The sequence below is a fragment of the Marmota flaviventris genome, chromosome 15 (genome assembly GCF_047511675.1).
Source record: "Marmota flaviventris isolate mMarFla1 chromosome 15, mMarFla1.hap1, whole genome shotgun sequence".
Lineage (NCBI taxonomy): Eukaryota > Metazoa > Chordata > Mammalia > Rodentia > Sciuridae > Marmota > Marmota flaviventris.
The window spans coordinates 35,267,906-35,285,146 of NC_092512.1; the positions used below are offsets into that span (position 1 = coordinate 35,267,906).

General features: G+C 40.9%; 1 protein-coding gene across 6 annotated transcripts in view; it reads left to right on the forward strand.

The window, feature by feature from the left end:
* Ncald (neurocalcin delta) overlaps window positions 1-17,241 on the forward strand; it is a 398,774-nt gene that overhangs the window by 323,577 nt on the left and 57,956 nt on the right. The window contains exon 1 of one of the 6 annotated variants that reach the window (XM_071602205.1): window positions 15,709-15,730. The exons of the other annotated variants lie outside the window; for them this stretch is intronic. The gene's annotated coding sequence lies outside the window, so the exon portion shown is untranslated. Of the gene's footprint in view, window positions 1-15,708; window positions 15,731-17,241 lie in introns of those variants that run through there. 6 annotated transcript variants of the gene reach the window in all.

Consider the following 17,241-nt stretch of genomic DNA (forward strand, 5'->3'; position numbering starts at 1 on the left):
CTGACCACACAGTTCTACAGTTTCTTATCTGTCTCCTTCATTAGCCTCTAAACTCCCTGGTAAACAAGGTGCCTTATTTTATGTTAGTACCTCAGTGCCCTCCACAGAAGCTGGTATGAAGTGCATTATATGGACTGAGTAGCAGAGTGAATGGACATAGAGATATTGACCTTGAAAACAGCTGTGTTGTTTTTCCATGCTGAAAATGAGGCCACTGACTTCCTTACTAGTCAGGAGAAGCTCTGAGGAATGGGCTGTATGTAAAGGCTCAAAGGCAAATGGGAACATATTTTGGGGGGGCTGGTAGAAGTTGTTTCCAGGGGGCTGTCAATGATCAGTTTTCCAAATAAACTCTGATCATTGTAGTGTCCCTGGGCTGAGGGATGGTCTCAGATTAGGGTTTTTGGATAATTGCCAGATCAGCGAGTTGGGGTTTAAGTAGAGCTGTTCTACTTTTGCAGAAATGCTGGGGCCTCAATTCTATAGGGTCAGTAGAGGCTTCTTCATGGTTTTATATAACCATGATTTAAAACCTATGCCAATCTTCTTTGCAAGCTCACATTAAAGGATATGCTTACATTTGTACTAAGTAGCATTAGTTTTACTGAGCCTTCCTTCCCTTCACACGAACATTATAAAACCACAGATAGCCGGAATGGAGCCTCAAGTCATTCTTGGGCTCCTATTGCCTCCTGAAAATTGGTAAAGAATAATACTCTCGAGAATCCATCTGCTGCTCATGAGATTGCTTTATAGAACTTCTTTGCTCCAATGCTCCAAATCTAATCACTACCTGAAAGTCCTTCCCAGAGGTCTTAATGTCTTGCCTACTATTTCCAATAACTTGAAAAAGGAAAAAAAAAAAAAAAAAGACATGTTGTCAGAAGCAAGTAGGCTCTCAATTCCTGGTTGATTGAAATTAATCTTTTCATTTTGAAATATGTTATTCTATCCACAAAGCAGGTGCTCAATAAATATTTGTCAAGTGAGTGGAAAAATGAATAGAACATTAGTGGAGAGACTGGGTTTGCCTTTCCTGAAGGTGGGGATAAGGGGCACATTTGATGGAAATTATTCCAGGTTAGCACAGGGATCTGCTTTGGGTCAAGTGATCATGGTCATCCTTCATTCACCATCTCCCTTTTAGCCATTCAGTCTCATCAGGTAATGCTCACAGCATGCATCTCTCATCTTTGAAGATAATTCATTCCAATTCATTCATTTAGAATATTATATTACTAAAAGCATCTCAATAGGATCCTTTTATTTGTCCAGAACACAGGATTATCTGGGGGATGTCCTGTTCCCATGGGTCTCACTTCTCACCTCCTGAGGTAGAGACCCTAACTCATAGGGCACATTCATCTATCCCAACTTCTCAGCATCAAACTGGGTTTGTTTTTTAAGAATGAAGCCAGCTGGTCCATGAGCAGTGTGGTGTTAGATGCATGACAGTGTAACACAGGATATTCCCAGTTGTATGACTCAGAAGCTGCCTTGGCAGCCATCAGGAAATGCCAGGCTGTCCTGATAGGAAAATGAGGTCTGGGATGCTAATGGTTTAATGAATACCTGCCCTCAGGGACACATTCTCAAGAGCCCTTGCAGTAGTTAAGGCTGGAGGCACAGGAGAGAGTGACTTCCTGGAGGTAACACAGGCAGAGAAGCTAAGGTCCTCACATTGCTCAGAGTCCCAGCTGGATCTGAGCTGCTGGATCAGTGGAGAGGAGCCCCATCCTGAGCTGGCCCCAAGGGCCCCTGGCTGGAATCTTCCCAGGCCTGAGAGATACAGTGTCTAATCACAGGCCCCTCCAGCCATCCGAGTCAGAATCACAGCAGCATTTTTGAAGGATGCAGATTCCTGAGCTGAATTCAAAACTGAGTCAGAATCTATGGAGGTGTAGCAGGGGATCTGCCACTTTATAAAACTTCCTCAGTGATTCTTAATTCACACCAACTGACCCTCAAGAGCCACCTGCCACCAGTAGGGGTGATCTCTCACTGGGGGCAGATGGCTAAGCACCAGGAGTTCCAACCAGGCACGAGGCTGCTCAGCACATAACACAAGGAGGCGAGTTCTGCACCCTTGCATTTAAAGTGACACTAGAATAAAGGGCTTGCTTCAGGCCTTGAAGGCAAGTCTTGCCTTTAGAGGATAGCACACTAGGAAGTCCCGATTGTACCCCCAAGTCAACCTGATGCATTGGCAAGAAATAAAAGTCTCTTCCTCTTATAGCTATTTCTAGCTTCATAGGTGTAAAACCTTTCAAATAAAACATGAGTTACTGTAAGAGTTTCAGAAATTATATCACATTTCCCCACTGATTAACTTTATCATTTTGGAGTTATATCTTCATTTTGGATTGATTTTCTTTTTTTTTTTCTCCGCAAGGGTAACAAGTTAATGAGCTATGAACAGGTCAGTTCTTGCTTCCACGTTGTATGATGGAAGTACTTTATTCAGTTCTTTTTGTCATTATAGGTCCCTCTTCTCTTTTAAGTTGGGGCACACCTGTTTCCAGGGAACAGTTGGTCAACAAGATAGTAGTGGCTTTGCGGGAGGGTGCGAGCTTTCTATTTATAATTATTAGGGCATTCTTGGCAACATTTAAGAGGGAAATTACTCAAACACTGTTATTTGTCATCGTGGCATTTTAACTTTGCTTAAGCAATACTCCATGACCATCAAAATCAGTCATTTCTCATTACCTATCTTTGAAGTAAGTCAGTATTAATCCCTTATTACTGGATGAGAAAACCAAATCCCAAGGAAGTTGATTTTGGCTTAAGAGCACATAGTAATCAGAGTCAGATTCGTGATTCTTAAGCTTCTTCCTCCTCTGAGAAAGCACATTTGTCATTTTTCATCAGCCTCAGTGGGATGTGCATAAACCAAAATTTAGAAAATGTGTTCTGTCTAACTGGTCTGGTATTTAAGAAAGGAATAGTCAACTTTAAAGCTCTCAGAATATCCTAGAGAGCTTTAATAAAATACCATACTAGGGTCACTTCTGATTTATTTGATCAAGGGTGAGACCTGAGAATGAGTCTTTTATATTAAAAAAATAATAATACAACTTCCTAAGCAAAGTTCATGTGGAAGGAGGGCTGAGAATGCTGATCCAGACAAAGCAAGCAGGGGCTCATGGGATGCCGAAGTTCCAAATCTGACTAGTAGTCTCCCCCATAGGTCTCCACTATCCTCAGGATTAGAGCCCCTGTATATGGAGCCTTCTGGAAACATGTATACTTAGCGTGGGTTGATGAATGTTGTGACCAGTGAGGGAACATTAGCACAGAGCAACCTATCAGTTCAACTCAAGTAGAAATGGATCGCCCTGGCAGAGGAACAGGGAAAGAAGAACAAACCCAGAGTATATTCTGCTGCCCAGACTGGGGAGGGACGGTGGTACTGGGAACCCTGAACTAGAATCCCAGGATTATGAGCACTCAGGAATGCTGGGCTCTGTGGTTCCTGAAGATGGATTGATAGGTTTTGCCAGGGGGTATGAATTCTGACCAGCATGCACTTTAAAATCAGACTGCTTGGGTTCTGGACCTGGCTCTGTCCTTAAGTTCTGTGACCTTGGGCTAGTTACTACAGGTTGAGCATCCCTAATTCAAACATTTAGAAACCTGATATGTTCCAAATTCAAAAGTTTTGAGCACCAATATGGAACTGCATATTTTCATATTGTGAAATTTTGTTTTATGCACAAAATTACATTAAATATTGCTCATAATTACCTTCAGGCTATGTATATGAGGTGTATATGAAGCATTAATGAGTTTTGTGTTTATACAAGGATTTCACCCCCATACTATCTCATTAGGTGTATGCAAACATTCCGAAATCTGGAAAAAAAAAATTGAATACAAAACACTAGTGGTCCCAAGTATTTTGGATAAAAGATGCTCAACTGGTACCTCTCAATCAGTTTCTTGGTTCTGGAAAACAGAGATAAAAATTGCTACAATCTAATAATTTGTGATGACAATGACATGAGATAATATTTATTATAATATACTAGAGCCCACCCCCATCCCTTTTCAGAATCATTGGACCACCTTTAAATGTTCTTTATTAAATTGGGTGTGGACCATTACCTTCTCCTTCAAGGTAATCAGTTCTCACAAGGAAATATGAGGTAGTGAGGCATATGTGGATTCAAAAGCAAGAGATTTCATGTGAAAACTTTGGAAGAGACCCCTTTGGCCTCAGAATTGTAGGGCAGAGCTGTGGGATCCAGGGTCAGGCTATGGTCTTGGACCCACGAATGAAAACAGGTACCAGGCAGACAACTGGAATTGTGATAAGGCTTGGTCAAAGAGCACAGAGAGCAACTAAAGCAAGAGCTGTGAAGTCAAGTTCCAAAAAGGTCTCAGTAACTAGGAAAGGTGCCCAAGGAGGAGGGAGGCAGGTTCAAGAGTAGCACTAGAGAACCAGCAGGAATTCTTTGTTCTGTGTCTCCTTTGAAAATTTCTTACATCAAGGAAGTCCCAGAAGTAAGGATTATAGCAGGCCTCTCTATCAAGGGTATGTTTGTGTGTTTGTGTGTGTGTGTGTGTGTGTGTGTGTACTCCTTAGGAAATGTCATTTCTAAATCCTCCTCCTCTGTCTCTTCTTTAAGACTATGAGCCTATCAGGACTTTCTACAGTGGGCCCACAGGAGGCTGACTCTGGAATGCTGCATGGTAAATGCATTTTTTAGATGAATGAAATTAAGCATGTTTCTTGATTGCGAGACCTGTAAATAGTTTTAAAGCTCTAAGAGGAGGGGATGATGAGATGTGTTTTCTAAATTTAACCATGGAATTCTTTTCCTTGAAATTAGAATCCTCAACTCATGATTTTCTTGCCATCTTACCTCCCGGAGTTTCTGCCTTTAGCCCCTTCCTCACTTCTCTGGGATGTATAGAACCCTCAGTAGGATGTGGCCTCATTCCCAAAAGTAAGGCTGTAAACTGAAGGAGGGTAAGGTCCATCCCTGCTGCCTTCATATTTTCTCTGGAACATAGCTGCAACTCACACGGTGCCTATTTGAGGAATGTTTGTTGAACAAATGAGATGACTTGGCTCATGCCACACTCCGGTTGCAGACACATAACACTGTGGGTTATCTGGAGCTGAGTACTCAACTGAGCCCCACTTATGGGGAGGAAGTGTTTTCTGAGGTTATTTCACATTAAACTAAGAAGCAGGAGATACGAGTTGTCCTAACTTGGTGCTTTTCTTTATGCAAAATGACCTCATAATCACCCTGTCCATATCACTTCAAAACATGAATGGAAATAGTTTACCAAAATTAAACTTTTCATAAATGCAAAACAGGATCCGAATTATTCCTTTAGGAATTAAGCCCATCTGTTGATGTTCTTTTTAGGCCCTTTTGTACCTAGTGTGAACCTTTGTGAAATTCTAGGCACATGGCAGTCAAACTTGCCCCCAAGTAAATTTTGTAACCACAGGCTTTCTAAGTTTAAATGGAGGAGAGAGAGGGGGGAAAGAATGGACTATTTTCCTTGACTAGTTTATGCTGGGTAGTGTTTATTTTAAGGAAGTTCCCAAATAAGTAAAGCATTTCTTCTATGCTTCATGCACAGGAATGCATCCATCATCCTAGGAATGATGCATTTTTGTGGGAATTTCTGCCCATCCCACCTCCCCTGTGAACTTGCTGATCTGGAGGTAGAGTAGTCTCTGCCAGATCTCTGCAGAGGATCACATCAGACAAGGCGCCAACCAAAGTTGCAGGAGCCATATCTTGTTAGTTCTTGTGGGTTCTATCCATCTGCACCTACACCTTTCTGGAGATAGAAAGAAAAGATAGATAGAAAGAGAAGCAGGCAACTTTGATAGGAAGGAATTGGGACTTCTATCAGAGCCACAGATGCAATGACAGAAAAGGAGCTAATTTGACCAAACTGCATTGCAAATTGTGTTTGATTTAGGAAGTTAAATTTAAACCCTATTATCACAAATGTTAATGTAAAAGCACAGTGACCATATTTTCCTGAACCTGTATCATAATAGAGTCTGAAGATTCTACTTTTAAATTTTTATTTAAAACCCAGCATAAGGATGAAGCCACATTTAGTTTTAGATTAAATAAATCACTGTGTTGAAAAGCAACTTATTTGAAATCATGAATTTTAGAGAAGCTGGACTGTAGCTGTCTCTGTCCTGTGCTTTGAGAGTGAGAAAGAGACTTGGAAGTTCATGCTGCTTGCCAAGTGTGTCAAGAGTCCTAGTTGTCCCAGATGACAGCTGGCACACACAGACAAGTCCTCGCTCTGACTTTATTTTTTCCTGGTAAAGAAATAGCAGCTACTTGCCAGCCTACTGCTTTGCAGGAAGCCGACAAAGGGTTCGCATGGTGCATCTGTCACTTTTAATCATTTATTCAGTGTAAATTGTTACCACCAAAGAGTAAGAAGTAGCATGTTCATAGGGAGACCTTAAGTAATGTTGGGGGGAGAGTGTCCAGAAAAAAATTGTATTTTCAGTAATTTAGGCTAATGATTATAATAGAAGAGAATGATTTAAAGGAGTTAGGCTACTATGCCAGGTATATCAAGCTATTTGGATGTGAACAATAATTCATTTCTAAAGAGGAACCAACCAATGCACCTTTGGCCATTCCAAAGCAGTCTGGTATCTGCATAAAAGCACTGATTATTTTGGAAGAATTATTCCAATTGAAAAACACAGATATACAGCAGGTTTTCTGAAATCCAAAGCTATTTTACTGAAATATATTATCACAAATGATACATTTCTGGGATCTGATATTAACTAGCTTATTACAATAATGATGATGATGTTAAAATGTTAAGAACCTTCCAGAGCTAAGGACTTCTCTGTCCTTCATGCTGAATAATAAGAACAAAAGCCTCATCAATCTGTTAATGATCTTTGCTCCTATTTGGATTCCACTCTTGGGTTCCCCATTAGTGCTTGTCTGTCCTTCCTTCACCTGGCTGGTCAGCATTAGCCAGAACCCCATGACTGCAAGTGGCTCAGCCTTTGTTAATTAGTTTGTCTGATTCTGTCCCCACCATCCCCCTGGCTAATTTTATTTGAGAATTCACAGTGCTTCTAAATTTATATAAACGGAGACACACTTTTCTTCAAGTTATTTATTAGAGTCAAAATTAGGAAGGACTCTTAGCCTTCAAACAATTGAGCTGATAAAAGATGCTACTGTAGGTGGGTGTTGAAAATGTTCATAAGTATCTCAGATTAAAAAAAAAATAGAAGAAAAAAAGAGCGGGGATCTACCTTCACTTCTAATCATGTCTGTCAGTTTTAGTTTTACAACACTGTAAGTCAGAATGAATGGGCATCAATTCAAGGTTAACATGCCTCAGTTATTTTCTAAAGGGTGGGGAAATGGCCTTCCTCTATTAAGTTCTGAAAATACCAAGAGTATTAAGAGCCTGTAGGTAGTGTATTATAATTCATTTTCTTTATGAAGAGGGAGAATCCAATCAACTAGGACATTACTAATGAGCTATTTGAAATACTAGGAAACTTTAATCTTATGAATTTAAATAAATTGGCAATAGGACTTCAAGTTTAATACTAGACACATTTGTTATTGGGCACTTGGGATATAGACATTGTATTAGTTTCCTATTGCTGCTGTAACAAGTTACCACAAATATAGTGGCCTAAAAACAATAAATTGATTATTTTTTAGTTTTGGAGTTAGAAGCTTATAATGGGCCAGCCGTATGGCCTTCTGTTCCAGAGGTGGTAGGGAGAATGTGTTCTCTCGCTTTTTCAGTTTCTGGAGGCGGCTTACATGCCTTTAGCTCATAGCTCATAACTCCCAGAGAGTTTCATTATCACAAGAGCTTCTCTAACTCCCAATACTTCTTCCTCTCTCTTACCCAGTCTCTTATGATAACATTGTGCACACTGGATAATCAGACTAAGCTTCCCATCTTAAGATTCTCAACTTCATCAGATTCACCTAATCCCTTTGCATGCAGTGCAAGATACCCATGGGTTTCAGGAGTTAGTTTATGAAAAGCTTTAGTGGTCATGATTTTACTCGACTACAGACAGATATCACAAATAAACTAGTTTAACCTTTCTGATCAGTTTCTCATTGACTTTCCCGCAAATCTCAAGGAGTTAGTTGTTGCAGTAATCTTCACGTACGGTCTGTGTCTTTGAACATGCCATCTTGCAGAAGACTTCCTGTGAGAACTAGGTCTGTTGGTGCTGTAGAATATGCTCTGTTCCAGGGACTGATCCAGTGGGCCTCAAATTGATTGACTTGACACCAGAGTCTTGCAATGTCACATATAGCTCACTACACAGAATCAAAAATTGATTGTGGTAGTATTAATGGGTGACAGGGCTCTAGAATGAAGCAGTTCAAATGGTTAATCTACCCCTTCCTAAGTGTGTGATATTGTACAAGTTTTTTCTCTTCAGACAAAGCTGCTGGTCAGGCCAAATCCATTCCCCAGTCAATAAATGAGGCTGGTCACCAGCACCATGTGAAAAAAGTAGAATTCTGCGCTTATATTGAATGTGCAGCAATTGCAAATGCAAAGTCTGAGAATTTAGTAATAAGACCCAGTAATGGGAAGGCAAGCCCCACCTTGGAATGGTGTGAATCACAACCTTCTCAACAGTGTAGAAGAAGTAAGAGGGTTAGGATCCGAGGAAAGGAGTCCAGATCAGCTCGGTCCATAGGCAATTCCCTTAGCAACACTGGTAATGAGTATATATTATCCATGGTAAATAAATTAATCATTTAATTTACTCCTAAGTAAAAGTAATGGATAATACTCCATAGTCATATGCTCCTAAATAATGAATACTGCCATCTTATCCCAGAGTGTGGCTTCAGCTTTCTCCTCAATAATTTTATTTATTGTTATCCAAAGTACTGATTTAAAAAATCTCCTCTAGATGTTGTGATATGTATATATGTGTATTTATATATATGTATATACCTATATATATATACACACACATATATAAGCATATATATATAAATTTGAACCAAATGAATTTTACCTACCCCAAATACTGATGTTTATTATATATTTACTCTATGCCAGTAATTGTAAGTGATAACTGCCTAAAATATATTTTGTTGCTTATTCTTTGCAGTAATTCTATTATAATTCCAATAATTCTGTTATTATCTTGACTTTGCAGATGACAAAACTGAGACTGTGAAAGTCTGCAAAACTGGTCAAACTTACAGAGCTTTTAAATATTAGAGTAAGGAGACCAATCTAGTTCTATCTCTAAGATCTAGATTCTGGTACCTCAAAGGCGAAAAACCAAGTGACAATAAATATTATTGGGAATAAAACAATAAACATTATTAAAAGGGAATTGTTGCTTGACCCTGTTGCTCATGCCTGTAGCCACACAGTATATGTGGCAGAAGTGCATGTGGACTGTTCACCTCATGGCATCCAGGAAGCAAAGAAAGAGAGGAAGAGGCTGGGGTCCTAATATCCGCTTCAGGGGCACATCCCCAATGACCTAACTTTCCTCCAGTAGGCCCCACCTCTTAAAGATTTCACCATTTCCCAATAGCACCATGGACAGGGGATAAAGCCTTCAACTTGTGGGCGTTTGGGGCACATTTAAGATCAAACTGTAGCAGAATCATATTTTTCCATATGATTAAATTTGTTTTCAGTGAGTATTATTCCTATAACAAAAACATTTTAAAAGAAGGTCAATTTAAATTGTCTCCAATTTAAAATGTAATTTAATGCTTACTTTTCTCCTGATGGACAGTTTTCTAATGTTTTCTTGTGTCATAACTCAGAGACGATTGATGACCCCTCTGAAAAAAATTCAAAGAACACTTTTGTGAATGCATTATATTTTCTATAAATATATTTTCCATTTAAGAGTAACTGGAAATAAGATGTTTAACAGAGTAGGGCAGACAGTAAAGGACATTTAAAAAATATTTTTGATTGTAGATGAACTCAATACCTTCACTTTATTTATTTTTATGTGATGCTCAGGATCAAACCTGGTGCTTCGCATGCTGAGGTAAGTACTCTACCACTGAGCTACAACTCTAGCCCCAGTAAAGAACATTTTTGACAGCATTATTGCACCACAATGAGGGAGGTAGTGCATGAGACTGTCAATCGAGTTCTTTCCCCAAGAAAACATGTTGAATTGTGCATGCTTTAAAAGGACTCTATAATCTTGCAACCTGATTGATTCTTGGTGCAATCTAGATTTTTGTACATGTTGGGCTGTGACCACAGCTAGAGACTCTAGTAGTTCTCATTGCCAAGGACAGTGGTTAGTCCTTCTCATGACCTCCCATCTCTGGAACACTTCCCCCCCAGTTTAATGTAATAACTGCAGGAGCCGCAAATAGGAGGCTCCTTGGATCCATACCAGTGTGCTAGATAAGAAAGGGCAAGACTTCCTTCTACTGCCCTGTTCAATATGAAAATAGAATTTGCATGTTACTGTTTGTTCTCCTCCTTGGAGGTGATGTAAGACCATTTGCATGGAGCACTGTGTATAGAAGTCCATGTTAAGAAATCATATTTTTATCTTTCTCCTTAAGGTTGGGACTAGAGAAGGATACAAATTTCTTTGCATACATTTGCACACAATTAAGAGCTTTATACATGCTGATCCTGATGGTTCCATTTGCTTGGCACTTTCACAAGCCTGATCTCCCTGAAGGAGTCAGACTATATCATGGCAGGGGTGGTGGTGGGGGGTGCAGTAGACTATAGTAGTAGAGAGTCCCTGCATTCTACTTAGAACAACCTGGGTTTAAATTGTGATGCAGCCACTCACTGACTGTGGTTCTGTAAAATTTCTCATTTTCTCTTAACATCTGTTTCCTTGCATAGTGGTATTAATATCTCCATTGCAAAACCATTAGTAGGATTAAATTCGTTGTCACACCTGCCACCACAATGAAGTACTCCAGAAATGGCAGCTAATATTAACATGCTCTTAGCACTCCCATTTAAAAATAAATCCAAACAAACTTCTCTCAACTTCTGTTTCCATGCCAATGGCTATCCTGTTTCCTTTCAACAAAGGTCTTCCAAAGAGGGCCCATGCTCATTGCTTCTGACTTCCATCTTCATATTTGCTCCTAAACTCACTCCAACAGGGCTTTGACCCCACTTCTCCAATGATGCATTTGTTGCAGAAGTCACCAGTGACCATTCCATTGCTAAATGCAATGGTATTTACAAGTGACAGTGACCAGTTGGGAGCATTTGGTAGATGAGATCACTCCCTCCTCTTTTTGTGTTTTTCCCCTTGGCTTCATGACACTCTGCTTCCTTGGTTTCCTCCTACTCCAGTGGGTGCTCCTTCTCAGTCTCTGCAGCTGAAGTCCTTGAACTTGAAATGTTCCGGGGACCCAGGACTCAGTCATTGTTCCTCTTTTCTATCAATGTTTATTTCCCCAATAAGCCCACCTGAATGGGAATTCTTATGTCCTTGAATATGATTTTGTGCCAATGCTTTCCAAATATACCATTTCCAGCCTTAAGCCCATTCCCAAATTCCAGATTCATATCCAACTCCCTGCTTGAGTCTTCTCTTGAATATCTAACAGGGACCACAAACACAGTACATTGGTCAAGGTTCCCCAGAGATGTGTGTATGTGGAAACCCTACTAGTTCTCATTGCCAAAGAAGAAAACAGAGAGACTTCATCTTAAGGAATTGGCATAACCATTTATGGAGACACCCAAGTCCCAAGATCTTTAGGGTGAGTGAGCAAGCTGGTTACCCAGAGAGCAGATGATATGGTTCAAGTCTGAAGGGGGGGAAAAAAAAAGGCCCACATCCCAGTTTGAAAGCAGTCGGGCAGAGGAATTCTCTTCTATTTCGGGGAGCGACAGATTTTTGGTCTTTTCAGACCTACATTCAATCAGTAGACTACTCATGTTGGGATGGGGGAAGGGGATGTGGGAATCTTCTTTATTAGTTTATCAATTTAAATGTTAATATCATTCCAAAACATCCTCATAAAAACACCCAGAATAATGTGTGTCCCAAATCAGGCATCCTTGTGGCCCAGTCAAGATGACACATAAAATTAACCATTACCCACCACAACAAGTCCAAATAGTAGACTGCTCATCTTTGGACAAAAATTACTCTATCTGCACCTTCCTCTTTCATTGGTCAGCAAGTACACCCTTCCAGTTTGAATTCAAGCTAAGAAACTTGGATTCATCCTTGACTCCTGTCTTCTTCTAACATTTCATCATACAACCTGTCCAAAAATCCTGTTTACCTTCAAACCATATTCAGAACCCACCCAGTGCTTCCCCACTGCCATTGCTATTACCCTAATGTGAGCCAGTCATTGCTTCAAGAAATCCACTGGGAACGCCCGCCATCTTTAAAACATCAGTACCCTTGATGTCCTTTGCTCTTATTTTATCCATACATGTATCACCTTTTAATATAGTAGACACTTTCCTTCCTTGTTCTGATTGTCATTTTGCCATCTGCCACAGGTGGAATGCCTAGAACAGGGCATCATACGAATAATGCCTGCAAGAAAAACATGTATTGGGTAAACTGCTCTTGTAGAGATGAAGAAACTGGAGCTTAAAGGGATCAGGTGACCTCACAGGTCACATAGTAAAAATAAAGCTATTCTAGAACAGCACTTAACAGACTCACAGGCAAGAAGTGCCGACACTGAGTAAGATCTACAGTACTATTGTTGGCAATGGTTTATAGTTGTTTATAAGTAGACCTTTTCCAGATACTCATGTCCACAGACCAGTGCTCATTTACATAATTACATTAGACTATAGGCTAAGTCATTCCCTTATTCTTATCTCTGTGCCTTTGTGTCATCTGATAAAGTCCCCTTGTTCTGAAATATTTTTACCTTTCAGACACCTATAAATTAATGTGATGTTCCTCTTGCCTTTTTTAAGCTCTTAAGAAGCCAAGCCAGATATCATCACTTTGGCACTCTCTTTATAAGTTAATCCTTTTATCCTCTTATAATACTTAATAATAGTATTAACTTATCTCACCAGAGCAAAATGGAATTTTTAGTATCTTTATATTATGATCCACAAACACGAGGTGCATACTTTCTCCATGGGGGCTCCACAATGGGGCTGGGGAAATAAAGAGACATCTCGAAATGCCTGGTCTATTTGGGGAAATGCATACATACTAGTTTCGATATGATTCAGCTGCTTTAACAGGGACTACGTAATAATGGCTTAAAGGAGACGGAAGGGTTCCATCGCTGTCATCCAGCTGATAAGCAATTAAGGGAGAAGAATTTGTGCCCCCAAAGTCATTGGGGGCCCCACTCCTTCTGTGGTTTTGCTCTACCATCCTCTAATGTGATTTCATCGAATAGTAGAATTTGGCTCATTCTTCCTCCTATACACTCTAGGCCCAGGGACAGGGAGAAGTGTGAGCAGATGGCTTCCCATTAAAGATATGACCCAGAGGTTGAACATCTCATTTCTACTCATATCAGGTTGGCCAGAACCTAGTCACATGGCCATGCTTAAGACAAGCCAAGAATAGGTTCATAGGGTAATCACATGCCCAGTTCAGTGGATTCTACTATTGATAAAGAAAGAAGAAGCCAATGATACTAGGAAACAAGTAAGTCCCTGCTTGGATATATCTGTAAATACCTCTGTTACCTCCAACTAAGAAGGTCTTCAAGGGAAGGGTGTCATTTATACTCTCCACACCTTGAGCATTTGAAGTTCTCAGTAAATATTTGTTGATTGGGTGATTTGGCTATTGCATTTTCATCCAAGAGATTTTGTGAAGAGTTGTTATCACAGTGCCCAAAACAAACACTATTTGATCACAGGGCAAATACTGCAGGAAAATAAATGTCACAGGGCCACAGTGTCAGAAATAGGCTCTCCATACACCTACTCCCCACTCCCTTCCCTTTGGGGTGGAGTTGGCCTGCCACAAAGCAGATGCACAAAGCAGAAGGTAAGACAGACTGACCAATGGGCTCCTGCTCCCGCTGATGGCTGATGGGCTGCCTCAGTAAGGCACCCAGAGATTAGGCTACTGCTCCAGCAAATTTGCTGACCTAATTTTGGAGCTAAAAGACAGAGCTAAGTGTGGTTTCCTAGCATGCCACATTCCTTTCTTAATTCATCATGCTTCATGGGAACCAGGATCTCAAGCTTCCCCTCCCCCAGGTAGCAGTTAAGCTGGTAGAATTGTTCTCTCTAGTCCATAAGGAAATGTAAACGGATCCTTCTGGAGGAAGTAAATAGAGCGGCAGTAAGGCATCCCCCCCACCCTCCCTCAATCTGAACATCTGTTCAAACTTTTCACAGCTCCCAGGAGGAAGGGGGCAGAACACCAGGCTTCAAACTATAAAGGGAAGACTTCATGCATTTGTTCTCTGCTAACTTGAAATTTATGCTGATTTGCCCCGACCTAGGCCTGGGTTTATCTCTAGGATGCCTTTGAAGAAAGGCCAAGCTGGTAAATAAATATGATAAACAAGAGAATAAAGGGTGGTGCTTTTTCATATTCATGAGGGCAAACCTTTGCAGGATGTAACTTCATGAACTCTCTGTGTTTAAAGAACTACCACCATGCCTAACGAGATGCAGATTCCATGTCAGAGGGTGCGGCCACAGCTTAGGCCTTTGCTTTAGGATGAAGTTGAGCTGCTCTATAGACTTGAAAGGACAGCCACTGCTCTGTGGTCCTCTTTCCTCATTTGTCTGAATTAGCAAGGAGTTTGCTGCATTTGGTTCAGTCATTAAGAACCTCAGCCACCCCACCCCCAATCCAGATGTCAGTTTGCATTGACTTTAAGATGAATGGAGGTCCCTTCCCCCCCTCATGTTGTCATCTGCTCTTCCCAGAATAGTTAGCAGCATGGCCTTTGGCCAATCCTCTCCTTCCCAGTGTGGAAGGCTTAGAGCCTGCTCCGGCCGGCCTCTAGCTGGCTGTGGTTTCTAGCTGCCTCAGAGCCCACTGGCCAGGAGGTGAAGCGCAGAGCGATAAATGTTGTAAAAAATAAAGCCCGTTGCTAGCCAGGCCAGCCAAATAGCATGGGAGGAATGGAAAATTTGGGCTATGTTCTTGGCGTGACAGATTGTCAATATCTGAGGTGTTCTGCTTAGAGATGGGATGAGATGTTCTCTAACCAAGCCTAATCTGCGTATTATCATCAGTCAGCAGCCCTTGAGAATCATGTCGGAACCAGGCTCGTGGGACCAGAGCCATAACCTTGGGTCTGCTTGCTTATTGGTCACCATCTTGACAGCCCCTTGGAGTCTGGTGTGGCCTTGGGAACCTCAGCGTCAGAATGCAGGCCTGCCTGCCCTTAACTGAACTCCAAGTGGGAATAAGTGCTGGACCTTATTTCATCCGGGATCAAGCCAGTCTCTCCCCTTGTGTGCCCTGCTGATGATACATTTATAGCAAACACTCTGAGTATCAGAGACGATGACCCAAGTCAAGATTTGGCGGAAGCTGTACATCTTAAAATTTGTCAATGGAAATGACTATAGCTCCTGGAAATTCAGTCTGGTGCTCTTCTGGTCTTCTTTGGGTATGTGTGTTTAGCTTGAGGGCTTCAGATTCTTTGCCTTTCAGAACTCTTCGTTGCTTGGCTGAATTGAAGTAAGAGTAATAAAGAAAATATTGCTGTCCCACTTGGAAAGCAGGCCAGTCCCCCTGAGATACTCTCAGGACCTGCCTTACACTCAGGTGAGAGATTTTTCCAGAAAATAAAATGGCATCTTTTCTTCATTTCACTGTTTATGGATGGCTGCCCCCATCTGTGAATCAGGAGATTCCTCTGCTTCCTTCCTCTTCCTTTCCCCTCTCTCATTTCCCTCTCGGGTCTTTCTTGGTCTTCCTCCGTTCATCTTTAAAGATACTAACAACCACTCTGGCATGTTGCCTTGGCTGAGGAGAGAGAATCTTTGTAAAAATTTCTCCTGGCCATTGGCATGGGCACACCATATAAATCAGCGAGACACTTTGTTGTAAAACTTTCTCATTATCAACATTCACTACTGTTTCATTTTATGAATGCTTCTTTGTCTTCCCCAAAGCATTTCAGATTAAGCAATGCTGTTATTGAAAACGTGGGAGGTCTCTGCTTGTATGCTGGGCTGATTGAATTGCAGATGCTTGCAACAAATATTACAATGGCAGGTTCCTAAAAGTGAGTTAAAAATATTAATTTGTAAAGAAGGTTGGAAATGGAAGTGAAGATTTAGCTTCCTTGGTATCTAATTGAGACATTGGATTTGCACTTTCTAGTAAAAGAGCTCCAAGGTCAACATGTCAAGTCTCTAATTCAAATTTGGATTGATCTCTTCCTTACTGAATCTATTGGATGCATAGATTTAAATTAAATTATATAAAAAATTTCACAATCCTGTGTTTCAGCACAGATGTGTAAAAACCGCTGCTGTCGAGGTGCTCACAGTCCTATGAACGAACCCTCAGCTCTACATAGTGACTCTGTTGTAATGAGATATGCACTGGGGTGGAGAGCTCAGGTAGGGGAGGTATAGAGTCAGAGATACCTGGGGGCAGGGAAGGTTGCCCTGTTCAAGGTGGATGAGAGCCCCTGGTCCTTGATGGCAGACATACAGGGTTAAATCCTAGGTCTTCCAATTAACTGGGTAAACAAGTTACTGACTGAATCAATAACTTTCAATGTTTTGGCCTTCAAAGAAGTACCAGAGTGCTATATAAAGTTCAAAATGTTTTTTGCTTATTGGAAAGATGTTTTTCACGAAGAATAATAAAATCCTAAGGTAAAAACAGAGACGTAAGAGACTAAGGAGGGGGCCCCTATTACCTTTGTGTTACTCTTTTCAGAAATTACTAGCAGCACTGTTATGGAAAGATAGCCCTGGGACTGTGATATAGTTTATTTCCAGGGGAGATTAAGCAATGTAATGCATAAGTCAACACTTTATGTATTACAAAATACATAAATACCAATATCTATGTATTACAAGGTAGTATCAAGGTAGTATCTGACATCTAGAACAGGCTCCATTGCTGAGAATGTGTCTTTGGAAGGCAAGCTGTTGTTTCATACTGTATCTGGTGGGACCCTGTCTGTGTGATTCTGGGCAGTGGAGGCTGAGATGCAGCAGGAGATGGCATGTGAAGAGGAGAGGGCCAGGCCTGCTTGGAGGAGCCCGCACCTCTATGGTTGGCACAGAAGTGGAAAGAGGATCAAGGGCTGTAGAAAA